Source organism: Phyllostomus hastatus, unplaced genomic scaffold (assembly GCF_019186645.2).
Source record: "Phyllostomus hastatus isolate PE091 unplaced genomic scaffold, TTU_PhHast_1.1 phas_scaffold_78, whole genome shotgun sequence".
NCBI lineage: Eukaryota > Metazoa > Chordata > Mammalia > Chiroptera > Phyllostomidae > Phyllostomus > Phyllostomus hastatus.
Genome location: NW_025334041.1, coordinates 9862366 through 9876511, shown reverse-complemented (window position 1 = coordinate 9876511; position 14146 = coordinate 9862366).

Sequence of the window (14146 nt, the reverse complement as noted above, 5' to 3'; positions counted from 1 at the left end):
TGTACATCAAAGACACTGTCCAAAAGTGAATATGTAAACTACAGCATGGGAGAAAACATTTGCAAACCATGCATCTAATAAGGGACACGTACCCAGAATATACAAAGAACACATAACTCAACAACAAAAAGACAAACAACCCTATTTAAAAATAGACAGTTCTCCAGAAAAATATATAAATGACCAGTAAACACACAAAAAGATACCAAACATCATGAGTCCTTGGAGAAATGCAAGTTGAAGCAACAATGAGATACCTCTTCACACCTGGTGGGATGACTAAGGAAAAACAAAACACGAAGACTAGCAAGCGTTGGTGAGAATGTGGAGAGATCAGAACCCTCATGCATTGCCCGGAGGAGTGTACGATGTAGCAGCAGCTACATGGAAACAGTTTGGCAGTTTCTTGAAACGTTAAACGTGGAATTGCCGTATGTCCCAGCAGCCCCACTCCCAGGTGTGGGCCCAAAGGAACTGGAAGCAGGGACTTGGACAGACACTCGTATGCCGATATTCAGTGCAGCATTGTTCACAGTAGCCGAAAGGGGAAAACAACCCAAGTACCTATCAACAGATAAACTGATGCACAAAACGTGGTTTCCACAAACTGCGGATTATTCAGCCATGAAAAAAGGATGATGTTTTGGCACATGCTAAACATGGATGGATCTTGAAGACATTATACTAAAGGAAACAAGCCAGACACCAAAGGACAAATATTGTGTGGTTGCATTTATATGAAATAGCCAGAATAAGCAAATTCATAGGGACAGAAAGTAGAGGAGAGATTACCGGGGGCGGGGGGCGGGGGGCGGGGGGAATGGGGAGCTACCACTACTAGTTGAAGAAGTTCTCTTTGGGATGATGAAAAGGCTGCAGAACTAGATCCTGGTGCTGGTTGTACTGCCCTGTGAATGTACTTAATGCCACTGAATTGTTTTGTTAAAAATGATTAAAATGGCAAATTTTATGTTACATGTATTTTACCACAGTGTTTAAAAATTAATAAGTATACCAAAAAATCATTGCCTGAATTAAACACTTTGGATTGTATACTTGAATTTTATACTTGTATACCTAAGTGGGTGAATTGTATGATATGTGAGTTATATCTCAATAAAACATTTTTATATTCTAGTAGGATTTTTGTAGAAACCAATGAACTAACTCTAAAATTTACATGGAAATGTAAAAGACCGAAAACAACCAGAATGATATTGAAAGTTAACAAGTTGGAGGTCTTGACGTTAGCTAGTTACAAGACTTCCCATAAAGCTGTAATAACCAAGCGGATAAAGATCCATGAACAAGATAGTTGAGAAATAAACTCACACTTGTACAGTCCATTGGTTTTTGGTCAAAGTACCAAAGCAGTTCAATAGAGAAAGGAAGTCAAAGGTTCTGGAACTACTGCCTACCTAAGTGGGGGAAAGATGAACCTCCTCCCACACCTCACACCACACACAAAATAATTCAAAGTAGATCATGTAACTGAACATAAGAGGAAAAAATCTAAAGGTTTGTAAGGAAACATAGGGCAATATCTTTGTGAATTTGGGGTAGACAGATTTCTTAAAACACCAAAAGCATTCATTACAAGTATATGTCAGTCGTATTTAATTTAAAAAGTTAAGTAAAAAACATGTTCTCAGGAACAAGGTGAAAAAACAGCAGGGTCTGTATTGTAAGGTCAGAATAGCCAGATCAAAAGAGCAAGTTCAGAACATGGAGAACTCCCACACACTGGTTAGAAAATACACAGAAAACAGAAAAGGTTACAAAGGAACAGGATTAATAACTGGCAAAGAAGGAAGTACAAATGGCTAAAAAAGAGGCGTGTTGGTGAGTGTAGTTTCCTAGGTTACTAGACATTGGGGGATGGTCTGGGCATTGCTTGTTCACACTTCTTATCATTTTTCCCTTGGGTTCTTTACCTTTTATCTTTGAGTTTTATTGGTTGTATACATAGTAGATACCTTCTCTGAGATGGCAGCCTGTCTTTTCACTTTGTATCTCATGCTTTTGTTATAAAACAACTTCTTAATTTTAATATAATGAAATGTCCATTTTTTTCTTTATGATGAGTGCATATTGGGTTGGGTTTGGAAAATAATTGCATGTTCAAATATCACTAAAACATCATGAGATATTTTTTCCAATAATGTAATACTTTTGTTTGCTTTTGGGTCATTAAGCCATCTGGAAAATATTTGTGAATGGACTATGGTTTGGACTGATCTCATCGTTTCCTTAGGGCTGGTCACTTGTCTCCTCACCAGCGGCACTGTCCTTTTCCTATCATTTAAATGCTGGGACTCTCAGACAGAGATGGGTTTAGTTCTAGACTCTGGCCTACTCCGTTTGCCTAGCTGTCACTCTCTGGGCTGATACCACACTGTGTTTTTTAAAGAAAGTGTTGGTGTCCCCTGGAATCAGTTTCCTGCCCGTGTTTCCTCTTTTAAAAAGAGTTGGCTGTTCTTCATGCTTTAATCTTCTGTATGAGTTTAAGGATGATCTTGTCAAGCTTTGAAAAGTATCATTTTGGGAAGTTTTATTATAATTATACTGAATTTATTACACTGATTTTGGGGAAAACCGCTGCTATAAAATTTCATCTTCCCACCAATAAATATGGTTTATCTGTCCACCCTTTTATGTATTCTACTATGTTCTTCGATAAGGTTTTATAATTTCATTGGTAAAAGTCTTGTGCATCTTCTGTTATGTTTATTTCTGGGTACCTTATATTTTATTGTTGCCATTGAAAAATATAGTCTTTTAAAAAAGTTTTATAATTTTTGTTGCTGGTGAATAGCAATGTTACTGGTTTTACATCTGTTTTGCATTCAACAGCCTTGATAAACCTCTATTTCTTCATAGTTTATAGATTCCTTTGTATTTCTAATTTTTGCTTTTTAAATTCTTATAAGTTTTATTTCTTTCTCTTGCCTTATTGCGCTAGTGGAAAGCTTCAGTCTGGTGTCGAGTAGAAGTGGTAACAGGCACATCGTTGTGTTCCTGCTCTGAAAGGGAATGTTTTCATCATTTTACAATTGCCTATACTTTTTGCTATATCATTTTGAAAATTCCTATAATTTTGGTAGCTGCCATTTACCAGGCTAAGGAAGTTGCTTTCTACTTCTAGTTTGCTATTGATATTAATTCTGAGACAATTCTGAGCACTGTCAGAAGTTTCTCTACATTTATTGATATGATCATAACGGTTTCCCCCTTTTACCAGTTAATACGGTAAATCCCATTAGTTTACTTTCTAATTTTAACCATCTTTGCATTCCTAGGGTGAATCCAACTGAGTAAGGATGTATTTTAATAGGCATTTCTGGATTCAGTTGACTAATATTTAATTTAGGATTTTGGCAGCTATATTTAGAAGTGAGATTAGCCTTTAATTATTGCTTTCTTGTTCTGTCCTTATCTGATTTTGCCATCGGAATTATTTTACTTCATTGAATGAGGTGGGCAGTGTTCCTTCATTTCATATTCACTGGAACACATTGTTTAAGATAACTTTTATCTGTTCTTTGAAGTTTGGGTCTGACTGAAGAAATCTGGATTTAATGGGTTGTGTTATTTTATTCCTTTTTTTGATGGAGGAAGGTGGATTTTAAACTTTCTCTCTTTTTTAAGATTTTGATTATTTATTTTTAGAGAGAGGGGAAGGGAAGGAGAAAGAGAGGGAGAGAAACATCAATGTGTGGTTGCCTCTCATGTGGCCCTCAATGGGGACCTGGCCCCAACCCAGTCATGTGCCCTGACCGGGAACCGAACCAGAAATCCTTTCATTCACAGCCCATGCTCAATCCACTGAGCTACACCAGCCAGGGCTAAACCTTCTGATTTAAGTAATAAACAACCAAAAGTTGTATTTCTTCTTGAGTAGTTTCATGAAGTTATATTTTTCTAAGAAATTGTGCCTTTGATGTGTTTTGCAATGTACTGGTTATGCACATCAAGTAGAATTGTGCCCGTGTGACCACGAGAGCTTACTTTTGGGAAGACAGGACAAGACCCCACCTTCTCCTAGAGGTAGGGCCCCCACTCAGACTCGGCTTCCCCTGGGACCGGGACCTCCCCTCTGTTGCCAGGAGGGTCTTCGCCTTCCCACAGCCTCCCTAGGTCCCTGGGTCCTGGGCAACTGGCTTTCTCAGCACCTGCTGTACACACCAAGCCCTGGAGTCCAGATCTGCCCAGCAGCCTGCTCGCGTGCACGCTGGCCAGCTCCCCACGCAGGTGCTGACGTGACCCGCCGCACAGCCACGGAGGACAGTGAGCCACAGACTGTGTCTCCTCTCACTGACCCTCAGGTCGTAGGTTGCCCCTCCAAGAGCCTATTCCTTATCTCGAACCGTGTCACACTGTGGAACTCATCCCGAGCTCAGAGACCTGCCAGGTGGTGACAGTGCAGGAAACTGCCTTGCCCAGCTCTGGCACGTCACCGTTCTGAGTGTCATAGTCACATCGCCACTGTGTTGTAGTTTACATCTCCATGTGTCATTCCTAATTGTTGGTCTGCGCCTTCTCTCTCTCTGCACCTGTCTCTCTGTCTCTCTCCATCACATGCACTGAAGGTTTGCTGTGGCTGGTTTTCACTTGTACTTTGGAATGATTTCAAGTTTACAGAAACGTTGCAAGGGTGATGCAGAGTTCCTGTGTAACCTTGACCTATCTTTTGTAACATGAACATCTCGAGTAACCTTTAATTTGTTTAAAAATTAACATTAGTACAAATATCTTAGCACAAACACTATTATTGCCCCACTCCAGACATTATTTGGGTTTTGCCAGTCTTTTCACTAATGTCTTTTTCCGTTCCGGGATTCCATCAGGATACAACGCCGCCTGTAATGTCACCGTATTTCATTTTTCAGAACTCAATTGTATTGAGTAACATTTAGGTACCATAAAAATTCTCCCATCTACACTGTATGATTCAATGGTTTTTATTGTATTTTCAAAGTTGGGTCGTCTTCACCACAATCTAAGTTTAGAATATTTTTATCACCCAGAAAAGAACGCTGAGCCCATTAAACAGCCACTTCCTGTTCTCCCTCCTCCAGCCTTAGGCAACCGCCAACCCGCCTTCTCCCTCCACGGACTTTCCCGTTCTGGACCTCTGCTGTGGCTGAAATCGGACAATATGTGGTCTTTTGCAATCTGCCCGCAACGAGTGAAGGTTCCAACTTTTTCACAACCTCACCAACGCTTCTCTGTTTTTTAAAATATTGCAGCTGTTTTGGTGGGTAGGAAACGGTGTGTCCTGGTTGTGATTCACATCTCCCTCATGACAGATGACGCGGAGCATCTTTCTACATTCTGTTGGCCATTTGTACATCTTCACTAGCGAAATGTCTGTTCAAATCCTTTGCTCAACTTTTAACTTAGTTATTTTCTCCTTATTGAGTCACAAAAGTTTTTTATATTCGAATATAAAACTTCAGATAAATGACTTTCAAATATTTTCTCTCAGTCTGTGGGTTGGCTTTCCTTTTGAATGGTATAATTTGAAACATAGAAGTCTCTATTTTTATGAAGTTCAGTTTATAATTTTTTTGTACTTTATTGTTTGTGCATTTGGTATTATATTTAAGAATTCATATATTTAACTCAAGATCATGAAGTCATGCTCCTGGGTTTTCTTCCCAGAGTTTCATAGCTTTAGATATACAATTTATTTTGAGTTAGTCTTTTTTTTTTTTTAAGATTTTATTTATTTATTTTTAGAGCGGGAAGGGAGGGAGAAAGAGAGAGAGAGAAACATCAATGTGCGGTTGCTAGGGACCGTGGCCTGCAACCCAGGTATGTACCCTGACTGGGAATCGAACCTGCGACACTTTGGTTCGCAGCCTGCGCTCAATCCACTGAGCTATGCCAGCCAGGGCTTGAGTTAGTCTTTATATGATGTGTGGCAGGGGTCCCATTTCATTCTTTTGCATGCGAATATCTAGTCTCCCAGCACCACTGGTTAAACAAACAAACAAACAAACAAAAAGAATTGTTCTTCCCCATTGAATTTTCTTGTCACATTTGTCAAGAATGGGTTGACCGTTAATGTTAACAATTTATTAACGCCACCATATCTTCGCTTCCATAGCTTTGTAGTAAATCTTGAAACTGGCAAGTTTTAAGTTCTCCAACTTTTTTTCCCCCAAGACTGTTCTCACTAGTCTGTGTCAGCGTATTTTACCTTCTTAATTTTAACACCTTTTGGTTTCGTGATTTTTTTTCTTTCTTTTTTCTTAGGTTTCTACTTCATTCATTTCTGTTTTTTATTATTTTCCTGATTCTGCTTTCCTGGATTTACCATATTTATTTTATAACTGGAAAATGGATATTTCTCTTATTACTCTTAAGCCTTTCTGCTCTTCTGATGCCTACAATTAAGGCCGAGGAGGACTCAAGTTCCCCTTCAGCTGTGCCCCGTGTTTTACGTGGTGTCATCACCGTCTTTAGGAGCTAAGTATGTGCCCACTCCCCTTGTTTCTTTTTTGACACGTAAACTCTTTAGAAGTGTGTTTTTATGGTTTTTGAGGGGTTTTCTTTTTGCTAACTAATTTCTAATGGTAGAACATTGTAGTCAGAAAACCTTGAGTTTTTCAGTAAATGCTGAGTCGATGTAAATTGCATTGTTCCAATCTTCCATATTCCGTTTTTGTCTGCCACATTCTGGACTTGAATTTGTCTGTTTTCCATCTCACTCTTTCAATTATGCTGCGTTCCTTGGTGCATAGCACCTCAGAACTGTGGAATAATCCTAGTGAATTGGTGTTTTTGTGTTGCAGCGACCTGCTTTATGCCTCCAACCTTAAAAACGTTTAAAGTCTTTTTTTGTTTGCTATCAATTAATTACACTATCTTCTGGCCTCTGGTGTGGCTATTGAGTAATGTGCTATCACTTTTTAAAATTTGTATTGACTGGTATAATTCTTTCTGCCATTCCATTCTTTTCAGTCTTTCTGAGACTTTAGATTTGAAATGTATCTATTAGGAAGAGCGTATGGTCGGATTTTTGTGTCTGATATCTGATAGTCTGTCTTTAGTTCATGGATTTAGAACATATTTGACAGGCAGTTTTCTAAGCAGTTTACATACATTAACACATTTAACCCTCACAATTCACCAGCAATGTTGGTACCCGTAATATTCCCACTTTACAGAGGAGGAACCTGAGGCATAGAAATATTGTGACTCATCCCAAATGACGTAAGGATTGCGACCATGCAGAACGAACATCCGAGAGGAGAGAATCCCGGAGATTGTAAGAGGCAGGCAGGGTTGAAGGGTGGGAAGCACTCTTGGGAGACCAGGGTTTTCAGCTGGCAGTCATTGGGAAATCGGGCTAATAGGTGTTCCATCCAGCTAATAGGTGAGAGTGCTGGGGTTTGCACCTGGCAGTTTAGCTCCAGGTTCTGTGCTCACAACTGCCGTGCAACAGCGCCTTTCACAGGTGTTGCAGCACAGTAAAGACCAGACAACGTAGTCAGAATATAACGAGTTACTCAGAGTACTCAGTGAAAACCAGATCCGTGGGGGAGATACAGCATTGTCTTGCTTTAAATGTAAGGCATTTATCGGTGGCACAAAGTTAGGACTGCAGCGCTGGGAGAGGAGGTGTCCTCTTTTCTGTGTCTTGGCTGTAGCCAGGAAAGAGCCATTATTAACATCGAGACAATGTCTCCGAAGGCTGCGCATCCACATTCTCAACTACTCACGCGTTGGCCGAAATTTGATAGCAAGAGTTTCTAGCCACAGGAGAGCCAATCTTTTAAAAAAGCGTCCTGGGATTCCTTATGAAAGCTTCTAGACAGAAATTCAGTTTGTAATTGGTAAAATTACTATACGGACCTGGGTTTTGCAAATTAAACTTAAGAATAATCTTTCTTTGAGATTGTTAGGGTCACCAAAGGAGAGAGGAGAGTAGGGGACAATTGTGACAGACTTTGAAATAGACCAGAAGGTTACTTGGTGTCTTCAGTGGAAAACCACACATTGTTTGAGAACACACTGTTGGCAGTTTTCTGACTCTGGAATTTGTGCCTTTCGTTTTCTTCGAGCTGCTTTGTAGAAAACTGATAGTAATGCAAATTATTCTCGTACAGAGAAATAAAAATTGTATCCTAATATACCAAGAATATACTACCATTCCAGCGAAAGGCCATTGATAATCACCCTGTGGATATTAGCCAATTTTACATCTATTTGTGCATTCATTCCTCATCAACTCCAAAACTGTAGTACTTTGAATTCTCCTTTATAGCCTCTTACTGGTTCTATCTTTAATAAGAAGAGTTGAATCAAAATAAAGTCTTTAATGTTTCATTTTCTATTTATACAAGCATTACAACTTTACCTTTAAAAAATTATCTTACCTACTATTATATCTGCCTGTTTCATATTTTCCCACTCCTTTGCTTTCGCACTTTCTCTGGTAAAATGCATATCTCCTGTAAACAGTGTACAGATGAGTTTGGCTTGATTTTTCCACAGTCTATGCTCATTCTCATGTGGGTGGGTGAAGTCCATTCACATTGATCATGACTAAACTTCAACTGGAATTATTTACTCTTTCTTAGTTTATGTGCTTTCGTCATACTGATTTTTGTTGGCTTCTTTTTATTCCTTTCCTGCTATCTATTGGATTGATGGAGTTGTCTTTGTTCCCCATTTTCCTTTCTCCTTGACTGGACGCATCTCATCCTTTCTCTGACACGCAGTGGTCACCCTATGGCAGAGGCTGCTGGAAGCCTCCACAGTGGCCATGCCCCCTTTTCTCCTCAGCAGTGAAACTCTGGGAAGCACACTTTGCTAGAAAAGGACATTTCTGAGTTCCCCTCACAGGAGGAAACAATAAAGGTAAGGAGAAGTTGTTGGTTGGGACTTCTGGGAGGGCTCATTAAAAGAGTACTAAAGACAGTAGTCCTGTGCTGTTCTTTCCTCCATCCCTTCTTTGTCCTGCTTGGAATGTGGGTGTGGCCGCTGGACCACCAGCAGCCTTCATGGACCATGAGGCAACTTTGGCGATGGAGGCCACACTCCAGGGAGTAAGGGGCTAGGTTGGCCCTGCACTGCCTGCCTCCAGATATCACTCACGGGACACAGAGATCACTTTAATCAAGACTTGTTCTTATTAGCTGGGTGGGACTTCTAACTGATACACTTAAACCTTTTAACATGCATACTTGGTTAACAATAGCTAAAATTGATCAATGTCTCTGTCCACATTCTAGGCCAAGGACCAGTATTATAAGACCTTAGATATGTCCTCAAATTTCTCACATTTTTAAAAACTTCTTTTTGATTCTTTGTACCATCTCCTACTCTACATTTAGAAGTTCACATCTATCCCTTCATTCCATTTTTCCAGATGAGGAAATTAGGGTTCACAGGGGCCAGGCAACCTTGCCGAGATCATGCAATTTGTAAGCAGAGAAGTCATGGTTTGAAGTCTTTCTAACACCCAGTCCACGGCTTCTCAGATCTTCGCTGCACTCTTCCCATCACTCAGCCGCTTTCCCAGCCTGGAGGGGCGGCGCTGGAGCACCGCGCCGGCTGTCGCCCAGATCTTCGCACCTTATCAAACGGACGAGTCATAAGCAATCAGCCTATTCACATAACGACAGCAGCTTCTGGTTTAGCAAAAGACCTGCATACGCGCCTGTTGCCAGAGGGAATCCGCGTCCTCATTGGAGTCCTGGGCCCGCGCTCTTGGGACAAGTCTCCCAATGATGAGCCAATGTAACGGCCCCCGATGAGCCTCAGCAGACAAGGAGAGGCAGAACCATAACCATCATCACAAAGAGAGAAGAGAAAGATGTTCAAACACCCGTTTCACCATCTTTGAGTCCGTGTTTCTCTCTCGGCACCGATGAGGGATTGCTGGGCAGGAAGTTTCGTGCGTGGTACTGAAGGAAGGCAATGTTAGAAACGGGAGGCAAATGTTAGAAACGGGGAGCGTGATCGGAAGCTATCCTGGTGAACGGTGAGGGCGAGGCGGGAGATGACTGCACAGCATAGAATATCGAAGTGTTTGCATGCATAGAAAAGAAATTAAGCAAACCAAATTATTTATTTTTCTTGGACATGTAGAAAAGGAAATGTAGACAGACGTGTTTTGACGGCAAATGTAGCCCAACTAAGTACTTCCTCAAGTTCTAGATTCAAGCCTTTGAGAGGGATAAGACAAAAGAAACTATTCTGTTAAACTAAGATTGACATGTGCATAAACAGAATTCAGCACGAATTTTTCAGGCCAAGGGGCAGGAATGCTGAAGTAAAAACTTTTCCAGAAACTTATGGGGTACTTGGGTCACAACGACTTAGGTATGTAGATTTTTAATTTTTGCTGGTCTTTCAAATTTTTTTTTTCAAACTCCAGTGGCAATGAAACCATCTGGCCTAAGCTTAGCTCAGGTGCCTACCTGCTATTCATCCTCCCCGCCTCTAGGTGGCACCTTTCTTGAGTGTGCACAGAGGGGCAGAGGGAGGGTGGATGGCACTCATCCCTCCTAAATTGCCCTCTGGGTGTTGCTTCTCCAGATCCTAGAGTCCTATCGCCTCGCCCATCACCTCCTTGACAAATCACACCCTTCTTTACTGCCCACCGCCTCCTGGCCCTTGCGGTCTGCAGTCCCCCATTAATACAAGGGCGTTACCCTGGGTGCTTGGGCCAGCCGCTGCACTCCCCTTTCTGCCTAATTCCCCAAACCACAGAACCGCGAGGCTGTGTGGAGGGAGCAGATTTGCCAAGGACAGGGCTAATTAAAAGGACTCAATGAGGCAGTAAATAAAAGGTAAAATCATATGTTAAAGTCACACTAGAATAAAAGCCATAGAGGACTTGGGAATGGGGTCGGTAGAAGAACAGACTTGATCAGGAGAACCCAGAATGGGCTTAGCAATTCCAGATTGGGCTCCTGAGACCTCGCAGCCTGTGTGGGGTTCCAGTTGTCCTTCTCTTCTTATCAACCCTCGTCTCCCAAAGCCAAACAGTGGTTCTGAAAGAGCCAAGTCTAGATGCATAGAAAGAAAGAGAAATATTTCACTAAATCCAGTGAAGACAGCACAACTCTCTGACCACCAGCAGGGATGTGTTTTAGTTTCTTTCTACTTCCAAACAGTGCCCAAAGGCAACCCACACCCCGACCCCACCTCCACCCCAAAATGTGGGGGTATTCAGCCTCACGCTACACGAAAGACCTGACTGAAGTTCTGGAACAAACTGTTCCTGGAGCCTGCATACACCCCTCCAGGAGGTGCCTCCCAGGTCTCTGCCCGAGTGGGAGGGAGGCAGAGTGAGTGATCTATGGTCTTCCTGTCTGAGCAGCTGACTTTCCCCAGGTCCGTGCGACTTCTGCAGGCGTGCTTCCCAGGACTGATTTCCACTGCCTTGGTCGCACACCGTCTCCATTCCTCCATTAACAAAATGACTGACACAGAGCTGATGCGAGACCTTTTTCTCCGAATCCGTGGTTCCCCAATGGAGGCAGGGCCGCCCTCCAGGGAACACTTATTTGGCACTGTTAGGAGACATACTGGGGTGTCACAGTGGTGGGGGGAGTGGAGGAAGATGCCCTTGGCTAGTGGGTAGAGGCCAACGATGCTATGAAACATCCTACAATACACAAAACATTCCACTAAGGAAGAATCATCGAGCTCCAAATACCAACAGTGCTGCTGTTGAGACACCTGCTCTATAGGTTTGGGGGGAAAAAAGAGATGGCTCTTCATCTGTGACCAGTCCTCAGCGTGCTAGCACCCTCAGGTCACTCCTGAATTTAACTTTTAAAATGAATCAGCTGATCTTGGACAAATCGTTCCCAAGAGGCAGTTGAAGAGTAATAATGGCAATTCCTGAGTTCTTACCATGTGCCAGGTTCTGGAATAAAGACTTTGCATACTTTATCTCACTGTTCTCTCCATTTTCAGAAGAGAAAAATGAGGCTTGGGGCAATTCAGTAAGTTGCAGATGTACCGAAACTTGACGTTGCAGACTTAGGAATCAATCCAAAAACACCAAAAGTTCTGCTCTTTAGTTCAATGCCTTTCTAAGAAAAACAACAGTGTTCACTCAATTCATTGAGCAACTGCACTATACACAGAATTCTATTTTTCATATTCTGACAAAAAGTATTTGTTGTGTAAATATAACTTTGTAATTATGGTCATCCATCACTGGAAACAAATTTGATACATGGATTTCAAAACAGATGTCTTTTTTAAACTCCCTCCTTTCCAAAAAGAAGAAAAACTATGTATTTTCTTTATTTCAGTCTCAAATTTAAGGAATCTCTTTATTTTTGGAAATTTAGATTAATGTATATCCTTTAAATGACAGAACCAGGTATAACTGCAAGAAGCTTGCTCTATCTTGAGGTCCCTATATTTTTTAAAAAAAAAGAAAGAAATCAACATTTTGTAACATTTGCAATAGCATGTTGATTTTTTTTTTTAATCTTCACCCAGGGACATGCTCACTGAGGGGAAGGGGAGGGGAGAGAAACATTGATGTGAGAGAGAAACATAGATTGGTTGCCTCTCAAACACGCCCCAACTGGGGATCACACCCACAACCTAAGCTTGTGCTCTGACCAGGAATCAAACCCACAACCTTTCAGTTTATGGGACGAGGCTTCAACTAAGCCACACCAGCCAGGGCGCATATTGGATTTTTTAATTCATGTTTCTGTCTCTTCCATTGTCCTATGTATTAGTTTTCTACCGCTGCGTGACAGATTAAAGCAAACAGCAATTTAATACAACCCCCATTTATTAGCTCACTGTTCTGTCCGTCAGAAGTTCGGGCGCAGCCACAGCATGACTGAGGTTCCTGCTCAGGGTCTCCCGAGGCTGAAATCACGGTCTCAGGCAGACTGAGTCCTTGTGTGGAGGCTCTGTGGAAGTCCACTTTCAAGCTCATTCTTGTCTTTGGCAGAATTCATTTTCTTGCAGTTTTAAAACTGAAGTCTCGTTTTTTTTGCGGGCTGTTGCTCTCAGCTCCTAAGCTCTGCTCTCTGGTCCCTGCCAGGTGGCCCCCTCCATCTCCAAAGCTATCAGTGGAGAATCTCCCTGATGATAAATGTACTCTGTGCTTTGAACCTTTCCACAGGAAGAGCCCAGTTCCTTCAAAGGGCCCACCTGATTAGGTCAGGCCCACCGAGGGCAATCTTCCTATCTTAAGATCAGTTGATCTGAGATCTTTATTACATGGGCAAAATCCCTTAGAGCAGTATCTAGATTAGTGTTTGATTGAATAATTGGGAGGGTGTGTATACCAGGGATCTTGGGAGGTCTTAGAATCCCGCCTAGTTTACAGTATGTAAATTCCTTGATGGCAAAAAAACACTATGTCCATCTTTGCCTGGTATCCAGTAGCTGTTTCATAAATCTTCACGGGTTCTTCATAAATCTTCAACTGAGTTCTTTTAAGGGAACTGGGAAATTACAAAGTCAGGAAATGGCTACATGGGAGCATTAACTTCCAGGTAAGGGTGGTTCCTTCAGGAAAAAAGATCCGATCAAATGCAATGCCCAGGATGCCTTTGGGCTGATCACCATCCGGACCTCTGATTTACCAAAAGATTAAGGGCCGTTTCAACTCTTACTGTAGGAAGGCAACTTTGATTTATTAAGGTAAGTCAAGGAGAGAAGAATTCCTATTCCAGAAATATGCAAGAGAAGACTTACCAGCATCGCATCTACAGTATTGAGTGAACAGCGTGCTCACAAGGGTTCAGGGTGTGGTGAGCTACCCCTTGGCTAATCTGGCAGCTCTCTGAGGGTGGAACCACACATTATTCATATTTTTATTCCTAGGGTTATCATGGTGCCTGTTTCAGAAGACAAACTTTAGCGACAAAAGCCGGTTGAATGTTTGTAGAATGAATGCTATTTTAACGTGTCGCTGCTGGCAGTCATTCAGTTCCCACGGGCGAGGGCTGTGTCCAACGCGCGTTCCGCAACCCAGCGACGCCTGCGGCGTCCTCGTGGCCAGTGAGCATTCAACAGGTGCACTCGCTGGGCCACGGGCTCCTGTTTTAAAATTTAACTTTCTCCTCTTCTAAACTAGCAGCTCATCATTTTAGGTTATCCAATGTGAAGTGAAGCTGAATAATATTCAAGACAGTCTCAT